Source organism: Equus caballus, chromosome 17 (assembly GCF_041296265.1).
Source record: "Equus caballus isolate H_3958 breed thoroughbred chromosome 17, TB-T2T, whole genome shotgun sequence".
Classification (NCBI taxonomy): domain Eukaryota; kingdom Metazoa; phylum Chordata; class Mammalia; order Perissodactyla; family Equidae; genus Equus; species Equus caballus.
The window spans coordinates 101271296-101283839 of record NC_091700.1 but is presented as its reverse complement, the minus strand read 5'-3'; positions in this window follow the sequence as shown (position 1 = coordinate 101283839).

The following is a 12544-nucleotide window of genomic DNA, read 5'->3' as shown; positions in this document are numbered from 1 at the left end:
ATGTGGGATGCCTACCACAGCATGGTGTGCCAAGCGGTGCCATGTCCACACCCGGGATCCGAAGCGGCATGTGTGAACTTAACCGCTGCACCACTGGGCCAGCCCCAGATTTACTGAATATTTTAAGCCCACTGTTGAGACCTATTACTCAGAAAAAAAGATTGCTTTCAAAATATCACTGCTCATTGACAATGCACCTGGTCACCCAAGAGCTCTGATGGAGATGTACGAGATTAATGTTTTCACGCCTGCTAACACAACACCCATTCTGTAGCCTATGGATAAAGGAGTAGTTTCAACTTTCATGTCTCATTATTTAAGAAATATATTCCATAAAGCTATAGCTGCTATAGATAGAGATTTCTCTGATACATCTGGACAAAGTAAATTGAAAACCTCTGGAAAGGGTTCACCATTCTAGATGCCATTAAGAACATTTGTGATTCATGAGAAGAAGTTGAAGTATCATCATTAGCAGGAATTTGGAAGAGGTTGATTCCAACCCTCATGGATGAATTTGGGGGTTCAAGATTTCAGTGGAGGAAGTAACTGCAGATGTGCTGGAAACAGCAAGAGAACTAGAATTAGAATTGGAGCCTGAAGATGTGACTGAATTGCTGCAATTTCATGATAAAACTTTAATAGATGAGGAGTTGCTTCTTACAGATGAGCAAAGAAAGTGGTCTCTTGAGATGGAAACTTCTCTTGGTAAAGATGCTGAAAAGATTGTTGAAATGACAACAAAGGATTTAGAATATGACATAAACTCAGTTGATAAAGCAGCAGCAGGGTTTGAGAGGATTGACTCGCATTTTGATAGAAGTTCTGCTGTGGGTAAAATGCTATAAATAGCATAACATGCTACAGAGAACTCGTTCATGAAAGGAAGAGTCAATCAATGCAGCAAACTCCATTGTTGTCTTATTTTAAGAAAGTGCCACAGCCAGCCCAGCCTTCAGCAACCACCACCCTGATCAGTCAGCGGCCATCAACATTGAGGCGAGACCCTCCACCAGCAGTAAGATTACGACTCACTGAAGGCTCAGATGATGGATAGCATTTTTTAGCAAGAAAATATTTTTTAATTAAGGTACGTACATTGTTTTTTTAGATATAATGTTATTGTACACTTAGTAGACTACAGTATAGTCTACACATAACTTTTTTTTTCTTGAGGAAGATTAGCCCTGAGCTAACATCTGCTGCCAATCCTCCTCTTTTTGCTGAGAAAGACTGGCCCTGAGCTAATATCCGTGCCCATCTTCCTCTATTTTATATGTGGGACGCCTACCACAGCATGGCTTGCCAAGCAGTGCCATGTCTGCACCCCGGATCCAAACTGGTGAACTCCAAGCGGCCGAATCAGAACATGCAAACTTAACCGCTGTGCCACTGGGCTGGCCCCTACACGTAACTTTTATATGCACTGGGAAACCAAAAAATTCATGTGACTCACTTTATTGCAATATATGCTTTATTGAGGTGGTCTAGAACCAAACCTGCAATGTCTTCGAGGTGGGCCTGTATTTTGATATTTACTTTGGAAAATTATCTGCTTATTGTAATAAAGATATTTTTAATACTTAGGACCTTATAATAGGAAATCCAAAATTTTAATTCATATGCATTTTTTGGTTTTGAGGGAGAAAGATTGGCCCTAAGCTAACATCTGTTGCCAATCTCTCTTTTTGCCTGAGGAAAATTGTCACTGAGGTAACATCTGTGCCAGTCTTCCTCTATTTTATATGTGGGATGCCACTACAGCATGGCTTGATGAGTGGTGTGTAGGTCTGTGCCCAGGATCCAAACCTGTGAACCCCAGCTGCTGAAGCAGAGCATGTGAACTTAACCACTACACCATGGGGCCAGCCCCCTTCATGTGCATATTTTCATTTCAGGGATTTTTATCCCCATTAGGATAAAATTATATGAAATTGAAATTATGTGAATTTTAGGAGCTACAGAAGCAAAATTTTGAGGACCACTTGTCAAGGAAACAGCAGTTGGCAATGTAAAACTTGACCAGTTTCAAACGGGGACAAGTCTTGCCCAGTTCCTCTGCCAAGTTTTGTGCTTTTCTAGTGCATGCAAACCCTACACGTTGTTTGTCAGCTGGTCCTGTTGGGACTGGAGAAGGTGAAAAGGTCAGACAGCTTATGAAGTGTCCCTTGGGTATTTGGTAGATGCAGACTATGATTCCATGGGCCTGGGGTAGAACTCAGCAGCTTTACTTACTAGGAAATCCCAGTGAAAAGATTCCAACAGAGATGACTGCCCCACTGGGACAAGCCCTTCCTAGGCTGGAGCCACAGGACCACATCCCGTCAACACTCATGGACTGGCCAAAGGAGTCGGCCAGATGCTGTCTTTATTTAAAATGATGATATCTTGTTCATCACAAATTTTTTAGCATTAATTTAGATTTTTAAAAATATTGCACTGAAATTTGCGGCCGGCCCTGTGGCATAGTTGTTAAGTTCAGTGCACTCCTCTTCGGCAGCCTGGGTTTGGTTCCCAGGCACAGACCTACACTACTCATTGGTGGCTATGCTGTGGTGGTGACCCACATACAAAATACAGGAAGATGGGCACAGATGTTAGCTCAGGGACAATCTTCCTCAAGCAAAAAAAAAAAAAAAAAATATATATATATATATATATATATATATTGCACTGAAATTTGTATCAACTACTGAGTTTCTGTGCAAGTCCTCACTCACCTCACCAATTTCTGGACTTGTTTTGAGAGCTCTTTCCCTCTGGCCTCCAGGGTGGGCAACACCTGCACCAGCTGTGTGTGTTTGCTTCTTTGGGCAGGTGCCCTGGAAGTCACGGATGGTTTCTCTCCACCTGGAACAAGAAACAATCCTCCCAAGAGAGGTGAGAAACCCCCACGTGGACCTCCTGCGCAAGAAGCAGCAGAATGGCAGGTGTAGGGCTGCACCGAGGGAGTGCCCAGGTGTCCCAGGCACCATAGGTGCTGCTCCCTCCCTCTTTAAAGAGAGCCCTGTTCCTGGTGCCAGAGGCCTGGCTGAGGGCCGTGAGGGAGCCTGAGGGCTGTCTTGCTGGCTGAACTTCTACAGCTGGTCCGTGTTTGCAGCCCAGGGCAAGGGGCAGCACGGCCCATGAGTCTGGTGGCTGCTGGGGCTCCTCCACAGGCCACACGTCAGTGCTCCTCTTGCTCTGTCCAGAAAGCGCTGCATGAGTGGAGCCAATGAAGAGTGCAGGGATTTGTCCACCCAATAGGCATTTTTAAGTGCCCACTGTCTGTCAGGAGCAGCTTTAGTTTCTGGGATATGAAAGGAATGAAGCAGCCTGCATCTGTGGTGCTCAGTTCCAGAGGGGGTGTTAAGGAATGACCAGTGTTGTTATGAGGAGTGAGTGGACACGAAGTTGGTTCCAGAATGAAGAGTGAGTTTCCCAGGAAGGCACAGGCACCAGGGGCAGTGGGAGGGTAGAGTGTGGTCCAGAGCAGCCTGCTCACACCCTCAGGTGCAGGTGGAGCTGGGAGCCTTGTGGGGTCAGGCGGTCTGGATGGGGCCCGAGATGCTGCACCTCAAACAAGCTCACATGTGTGGAGGCATCTCAGGAGCTGTGGGGATGGTGGGGATGGCCAGATCATTAGGAGACAAAGACACAAAGAGGTGGAGGTGGATGCAGCATGCATGCATTGGACACTGAGAGGGATGGGAGGGGGCACCAAGAAGTGTCAGATGCTCCTGAGGCACAAATCATCTCAGATGATGCAAGTCACAGCAGTGCCACCTTGAATGGGCCCCATTGGTGACACCCATGCTGGTCCATCATGTCCTCTGCTTGAGACAGTGAACTCCGTAGTTGCTCACATGACATCCATGAGCTCAGGTCCTGGGTGGCAGGCTCCGCCTCATCTTTCCCACAGAGGCCCAGTCTGGCCGGCGGAGCAGTGTCAAGCCTGTGGATTTTTGCGAATCTGAGGTGAATGCCTACAGGAAGAGAAGGCACAAGTTCTTACAAGTTCATCACGTGCACCTGTCCTTCTGCACAGTCGAGGATCTGTGGGTCTGGGAACTTACTCTACTCTAGAAGCTGGATGAAGGGCCATGGCTCTCTTGCATGGTTGCCCAGCCAGGCCTGCATCCACAGGATCTGAAATAGGTTTTAACTGCAAATCAAGCAGGAGCCTGGTGGGTAGTCCATCCGTTTCAGCCCCAGGACTCCGTACTCAGCCACCCTAGACTCACCTGGGGGCAGGGCCATTCTGGTTATTCCACCCACCTTCTGCCTGTCACCCACCTTCCCAGCTGCGGCTCCAAACTCCTCCATCTCCCCTTTTCCACTCAAGTCAGGGAGCCTACATTTGTCTCCTGTGGCTGCTGTAACAAATTACGCAAGTTCAGTGGTTAAAAGAACAGAAGGTTATGCTCTTACAGTTCTGGAGGCCAGAAGTCTGAAACCAGTGTCAGGAGGGCCACGCTCCTTCTGGAGGCTCTGGGGAGTGTCTGTCCTCTGCCTCTTCCAGCTTCTGGTGGCTGCTGGCATTTCCTGGCCTGTGACAGCATCTCCCCAGTTCCAAGGCCACATCTTCCAACCTCTCTCCTGCTCCATTCACGTCGCCTTCTCCTCTGTGTGTCTGTGTAAAATCTTTCGCTGCCTCCCTCTTATAAGGACATGGGATTAAATTTAGGGCTCACCTGGACATTCCAGGAGAATCTCTCCATCTCAAGATCCTTAATTTGATCACATCTGCAAAGATCCTTTCTTTTTTCCTCATAGGTGACATTCACAGGTCCCAGAGATTAAGATATGGGTACAATTTCCAGTCCGCTGCAGAACCCACCTTAACTGCAGTCGCTGAGATGTTTTCAAAGTGCTGATGTTTCCTCACCAGTGTATTTTCAAAGTTTTGGAGAAGAGAGTGCTATTGGGCCTGTGGGGGCCATAGTTAGGAGAAAGAGGGTGGTTGCACATAATCAGTTCCTTCCAGCATTACTATCCCCAGAAATTCTGAGCCCTGATGAGAACATCCGGCATCTTGACCTCACTTGGCCACCGCTGAGTTTAGGCTGCTCTGAACCAGTTGCATAAACAGCCAGAAGCTCTCTGACGTTTAACCCACCATGCTCTCCACAAACAGAGCCCAGCCTTTAGTTTCTTCAGTTCCTTCACTCAGAATCCAGCCCTGCCTTTGTTCCCCTCGTTTTTGCTGACAGAGTTAGTGAAGCGCTGTGTTCCTTGGTGTGGAAGCTGCCTCCTCCCAGCGTCAACTTTGTTACTGGTTCCTTCAGGTCTGGAATCAGCCGTGGGCAGGGGGAGCATGAGAAGACTGGCTTCCTTGGGGAGGGAATGGCATGGGGATCAGTGGGGTTTGGGTATTTGTGAGTCTCGTCAGTTCTGACTCTGTTGCAGCCTCTTAAATACCTCCATTCTGATACATAGAGTCCCATTCTTTCTGAATTATTGAGCCAACTTTCATACATTTGTGGCTATTTCAACCCCATGATTACAAGACATAAATTATTTTAGCATCTGCATAGCAACTCCCAACTCTTATGTTTTGAGAATTTGGACATTTTGTTTGCTGTGTACTTTCAAGTTCACTGCTGTTAGGAATTGCAGCTCTACCCGACAGCCTTGAGTTCCTCTTGCTGTTTCCACTGCTGTATGGCAGTGGCGATGCAGTTTCCCCAAACCTGACCCCACAACACTCTTTGTTTCAGGTGACCACAAGTCGTTGGCCATTTTCCACCAGAGGCTGTGGGCTGCCAGATCCTCATTCCTGGACGTTAATGGGATCTTTACTCAGGGCACTGCAGCTTATTCCCCCAGATTTCCTTGCCTTACTGTTGCCTCTAAGCCCCTCTCTGTTGATCAATTTCCCTTTGGAATTCTTGGTTTTCAGCAACAGAAACCAACCCTAGCTGACTCCAGCAGAAAAGGGAAATTACTGGAAGGCTCTCAAGTAGCTCAGAGAATCACCTGAAGCTGGAGAAAGAGGTGAGGCTCAGAACCAACAGAGGGAGAGGAGCGGGCAGGAAGCGCCCACTAGGCCTGTGAGTCACCGCGTCACCCTTCGTGCACCATTTTCACCACCTCTGCACAGGCAGGCGCTCCCCGTTGGATGAGCTCTGGCCTTCTGTTGCCAGGAGCAAGAGATCCCAAATTTTATTCTTCCCAAATAGAGCAGCATACCTGGGGAGAAGGCGACTGATAAAATGAACAATATTCGTGTGTCCTGTCCACACCTTCTTTCAGCCCTTCTCCCAGGGAATGGTACCTGTATGTCTACTTGTGTGGCTTCCCTGCCAGAGAGCCCCAGTCAGCAGTCTCGTGCTTCATCTCCAGAGCACGACTGCCAGCCCTGGCACGAGGTGCACATGCAGACAGTATACTTGGGCTGAACGAATGGGGAGTGGATCTTGGGGTAGGGGTGCCCTTGGCAAGGGGGGGGGGTCTGTGTCTGTGGGGCGGAGGGATGGAGATGCAGCATTGCCCCTTACTCCTTAGAGGGCAGAACCTGCAATTTACCTCTTAGAAGCAGCACAAGAGGTTTACTGAAATGTGTGTTAAATGGAAATGCTAGGTTCCAGGAAAACTTGGAAGATTTAGAGTTTTTCTGAATATTTCTTGTTTAATTGACAGAAGCGGCAAGAGGAACCACAACTTTATCGCATTACAATCTATCAGTCGGCTCTGAGTTAGAACCTCAAGCCTTTGGAGTGTTTCTCTGTGGCTGTGCTGGGATTGGGAATGGAGGCTGTGCAGTCGTGTGGCCTCCTGGTCTCACAGGAGGCTGGTGGGGTGAAGTGGTCTCTGGAGGATCAGAATCACCTGGTGGATGAGGCTGGGCTCAGAAAAGCAGCAGCCCTGGGGGAGCTTGAGAATGTGCATGTCCAAGAAGCTCCCCAGGAGCTGCTGCTGGCCTGGGAATCACATTTTGAGCATCACTATTGTGGTGCAAGTAGTGGTTTTCCTCAAGTTGAAGTTTTCTCGTACAGTAAAGCAAAACCAAACCTGTCGGTCACCATCAGATTTAACTGAAAGTAGCAGACGCAGTGACTCAAACTGCTTAAACAAGGACGCCCCCTCTCAACTGAGAGCAGTGCACAAGGAGGTGGGCTTCAGGGTGAGCTGGTCCAGCAGAAACCCAGGGTCCTTCCCCCTCTGCACTCCTCCATTCAAAAGCTGGCCCCTTAGGCCTCCTTGCTCACATACAGGAGGACACGGTAATTTTGTCCTGCCATCTCGTTGGACTCACTGAGGTCACGCATCCACCGCTTGACCAGTGACAGCCAGTAGGCACATGCTGGGAACAGACTGGCTTGTGTCTGGGGGCAACACTGATGAGACTCAATCCAAGCCACTTGGACTGTGGCTGGGGCTTGGGCTGCAGGTGGGGAGGGGTGGGCTGCAGTGGGGAGGGGTGGGCTGTAGGAGGAGGCATGGGCTGCAGGGGAGAGGGGGTGGGCTGCAGGAGGAGGCATGGGCTGCAAGGGAGAGGGGCTGGGCTGCAGGGAGAGGCATGGGCTGCAGTGGGGGAGGGGGTGGGCTGCAGTGGGGGAGGGTTGGAGGGGTGGGCTGCAGTGGGGAGGGGTGGGCTGTAGTGGGGAGGGGTGGGCTGCAGGGGGAGAATGGGCTGCAGGGGGCAGGCGTGGCCTGCAGGTGGGGTGGGGTCGGGTGGGCTGCAGGGGGGAGGGGTGGGCTGCAGGTGTGGAGGGGTGGGCTGCAGTGGGAGGTGGATTCTGTTTGGAACTCGGGGACAGTGCTGACTCTCCTCCTCTGCAGCAGAGAGAATTCATATTCAGTGTCTGTTACTTCAGGCAGTAGTTTTTTACTACAATATTGAATCACTCCATTTTATGTTTATGGCAAGAAGGCTGTGAAAACGATTTAGTGCTGCATTATTGACAGCCTAATGTATAAAAATTTTAACTTTTTTAAGTTATTCCTTTGAGGATTCCATAGAAAAATGTATGATCTGCTTATTCGTAACATTGTGATGCTAATTCAGGGAACATGTGGGCGACCACAGGAACCACAGTGTCACAGCAGCACCTGACGTGGACTTCAGGTTAGGGTTCCTGATTTCAAGGACCCGACTCTGCCGCTGATGACTTGGAGGATCTGAGGAAGACGGAGACCTTTCAGGGGTTTCAGTTCCTTTTATGTCAAGGGAGGGGTGGGAACTCTGTGTGAAGGCGTGAGGCAGGGACTGGTCTGCTCTGCTTATCACTGTGTGTTCAATGCCTAGAAAAGTGCCTGCCACACACAGGCGCTGGGTGACAACTGGAAGCACGAATGAACACATGTCCAAAGGTGATAATAACTGTCTTCAAAAAGCAAAATGTAAAGAACTTCATAACAAGCTAGGATTTCTTGCTTTTTTTTTTGGTGAAGAAGATTGTCCCTGAGCAAACATCTGTGCTGGTCTTCCCCTATTTTCTATGTGGGATGCCGCCACAGCATGACTTGATGAGCGGGTCCTCACCTGGGATCCGAACCAGTGAACTCAGGGCAGCCAAACTGGAGCACATGAACCTAACCCCTACACCACCAGGCCAGCCCAAGCTAGGATTTCTTAATGATGACCGTCTTTGCAGTGGGAATATAGCTTTATTATAAAGATAGGTTGCACCCTTTGTGAAAAGTTTAGGTGCTTTTAAATCAAGTGATTTTTTTGAGAGTGGATGGGAATGAGTTGGCCCATCATAGCCTAGTCTGTCTCTGTCTCTCGCTGATATTTAGGGCAGATGCAGAAAATGTTTGGGAAAGAAGTATTGGATCATTCTTTGACTCTGTGTCAGGGAATGTGATTTGTTAGTTCACATGCCTGACAACATAATCCTACAGATCTTCTCTTTTCTTGATTTGGATGACATTGAGCAGCTGTCAAAAACCCGCAAAAAATTCCAAAAGGTAAGGCCTTAAAATATTTTTTACTGGCAAATATCACACAGAATTCAAAGAGAAAGGGAATGATTTTAAAAAATCTTTATATAATGACAAACATTGGATTTGGGCAATAATAAAACATTTTATACCTACGACCTAAATAACTGGTTAAGTTACCATTCAAGAGGAAAAAGCAGCACAAGTAGAGAATGATGACGTGGTCGTTTACAAGGTAAGGTCAGCGAGGGCCACAGGCAAAGCTACCACAGCAGAGGAAATCTATCACACTGCCTGTCAAGGCAAACAACGTCAAAAAAAGACACGTAATGAAGAGAATGTTAAAAATAGTACTAACATAGTTTCTACTCATACTTTAACCTAAGCAAACACCGAAATAGAAAAAGAAGTTGCGTAGAAATTCCTAAACGCAGATTTCCACAGTGTCCGTCAACAGGACCTTGGCAGCAGATTGACAGGTCCCTGGGGAAAGGATTCGTTTTCAAATTCCTCATTTTAGACTTATTATTTCAGGCATTTGTACATATTTGGTAATAATGTTTTGAATCTATTTGGAAAGAGTAATAATGAAAATCTATTTTTGTACATAATCATTTAAAAATTAGAAAAAGAACTACAAACCATCTTAATCCTACCTTTGATTGCTACTAAATTCTGATATATTCTGTCAATATTTTTCCTAAAAGTTTGAGTAGTTTTAAAGATATTTCACTATGAGGTTTAGGTGGCTTCTAGACCAAAATACAGAAATAAAAATAGTCAGCTAGTCAGAAATTCTAGTCACAAAACAATTTATTTGTAAGATAAAAGGCTTAAAGGCAAGTTTTCTTATTTAAGGGCCAGTAAGGTGCAGCATTAGATACTGTGTCTTTTTACTCTTTCGAGCAGTGATTCAGCAAATATTTACTAGTTTCACCAATTTGCTGGGCACACGCCATCATAAACACCCCAGTCCCTGCCTTCATGGATTTGCTGCTCAGGGCGTGGGCCAGGGGATAAACACAAGGTCTCCATCAAATAAATAAGTACAGCTGTTATGGGGGTGCTCAGTTTAAACTGGGGACAAAGGACGGCCTCTCCGAGGAACTGACATGTCAACCCAAGGATCAAGGTGCTCTCTGCAGAGCACAGCCTGTGACTGGTCTGCGTACGGACAAGGGAGTTCTCCTGGCTCAGAAGGCAAGTGTAGTCAGAACACAGATGGCTGGTGGGTCCCATGGGGCTTTTAGCCCGTGGTAAAAGTCAACACTGTGTGGTTTAGACGGGCAGGACTGGACTCAGAGAGAGGAGGGATGGGAAGAGGTACAGAGGTGAGAGTGGACGTGGGTGCTCCTGCAGGCAGTGGCAGGTGGTGTTGGTGTGGGACGCATCAAGGATTTGTCTTCAGCTGCCTGGAAGACATCCAAGAACGGTGGTTGAATGGACAGGGGGGCATATGGATCCACAGGTCAAAAGATAAACTGGCGCCGAGAAGATAACGTGGGAGATGTTGGCAAAGGGTGGTATTTAAAGCCATGGAATCTATAAAATTGCTGGGGGAGACAGTGGGACTGAGGAATGTCCATGTTGGGCGCTGCTGAGTGGTCAGTGGGCCACGTGCCGTGAAGACCATGGGGACTCGGAAGGGTGGTCTTGGTGGAGAAGTGAAGGGGCCACGTGGAAAGTCAGCCTCAAGCAGCACAGAGGGAAACACACAGAAGGTACGGTAACTAGGAGTATGTGGGGCTAAGGAGCTTTCAAAAAGTAAGTTCAAAAGTGTGTAACACAACGTAAATGCTCTACTTCCATGAAATGGTCGCTATGATTGGCCACCGCACACTGTTGGTAATCGGTGCACATCTTTCCAGACGTTTTCTGTGCAAACACAAACACCCATGTCTATAAACAAAGTAAAGCACATTCTGCACTTCTAAGTGTGGCCTGCAATGTGGACATTCTGACGTCGGCGTGCCATGCTGTGGAACTACCACTTAGCCACCCTGCCACGAACACTGGGCTGTTGTTGCCCTTCCTCGGTTACAGCAGGGCCTGGCACAGTCCAGTGTGTTGCTCCACGTCCCTGTGCAGGTGTATCTGCAGGACACAGCGTTAGAGTCCAAATGCTGGCCTAAGGGTATTTCCATTTTATTTTTTGATAGCTATCTCAATTTTGCCTGAGGACTTTTCTTTACAACAGGAACTACCAAATCTTGTTTGAATGCTGACAGAAATGATCCAAGAGGGGAAGCAGCTGAAGGCCTAGGAGAGAGGAACACTGCTCTAGGCCACCACCACTGGGTTCCTTCCTGACGTTTGTTCCCTCTCAGTCCTCGGGTTTCCTGGGGCAGGCCTGTCTCGGTCAGCTCAGGCTGCCATAATGAAACACCACAGACGGGCGGCTTAAACAAGTCATCTGTTTTCTCACAGTTCTGGAGGCTGGAGCCCAAGGGCAAGGTGAGACCTAGTCAGTTCCTGGTGGGCCCTTCCTGGCTAGCAGATGCCACCTTCTGGCTGTGTCCTCACCTGGTGGAGAGAGCGAGCGAGCTCTCTGGTGTCTTCTCTTATAAGGACACTAATCCTATTGGATCAGGCCCCATCCTTTTGACCTCATTTAACTTTAATGACTTCTTTCCTCCAAATACAGCCACACTGGGGAATTAGGGTGTCAACATGTAAATTCTGGGGAGAAACAGTTCAGTGCATAGCAAGGCCTGACTCCAAATAGCATGGTTTCTATCATCTGTTAAGATATCCTGGAAATGCCAGCAGTTTGGTGTCCAAAAGCATCGCCTACATTGGCCCTCACACCACAAAGTGGTAAAATAATCCTCTGTTTAATCAATTGTTCTATTTTTTTGGTTCAGAAAGTACGGTCCTAGTAATGTAGAAAATGCCTACTCCATGAGTGCATAAGAGGGGCCATCACATGTAAGCACACTGCGTGCCACACACAGGCACCCTGCACATCACACATAGACGCACTGTGCACCACATGCAGGCAGACTGTGCATCACTGTAGGCACACTGTGTGCCCACATGCAGGCACCCTGTACATCACTGTAGGCACCCTGCACATCACACACAGGTGCACTGCGAATCACTGTAGGCACACTGTGCGCCACATGCAGGCCCCCTGCACATCACTATAGGCACACGGCACATCACATGTAGGCACACTGTGCACCACATGCAGGCACACTGAGCATCACTGTAGGCACACCATGTGCCACACGTAGGCACACTTCTCTCAACCTGGCAAACTGGTTTTTCCATCATGATAATCATTTAAAATTATTCTACTAAAAATGCTATTATCATTGAAAAATGCCATTCCTTCGATGGGGTAGACTGCTTGTGTTTAAATTGACCAAGACATCTTTTCTCTCTTTTGTGGTACAAGGTTACTTATGTAATTATTTTTCTTTTGGACGTGTGACAGTGAAGAATCCTGGGAAACTCAGACTTTACAAGATAAACCTACTTTTGATGCAAAGAAGACAGGGATAACCATTTACAAGAAGCTGCTAGCTTTCCACCAGAATGCAGCCCGACAGAGGCTCACAGAGACACAGATGGCATTTTTCTAAACTTAAGCAAAGCGACCAAAAACCCAAAAGGGATTTAAACTGAATTTTCATATAACAATTACGACCATTGGACCTTGCCTACAGCTCAG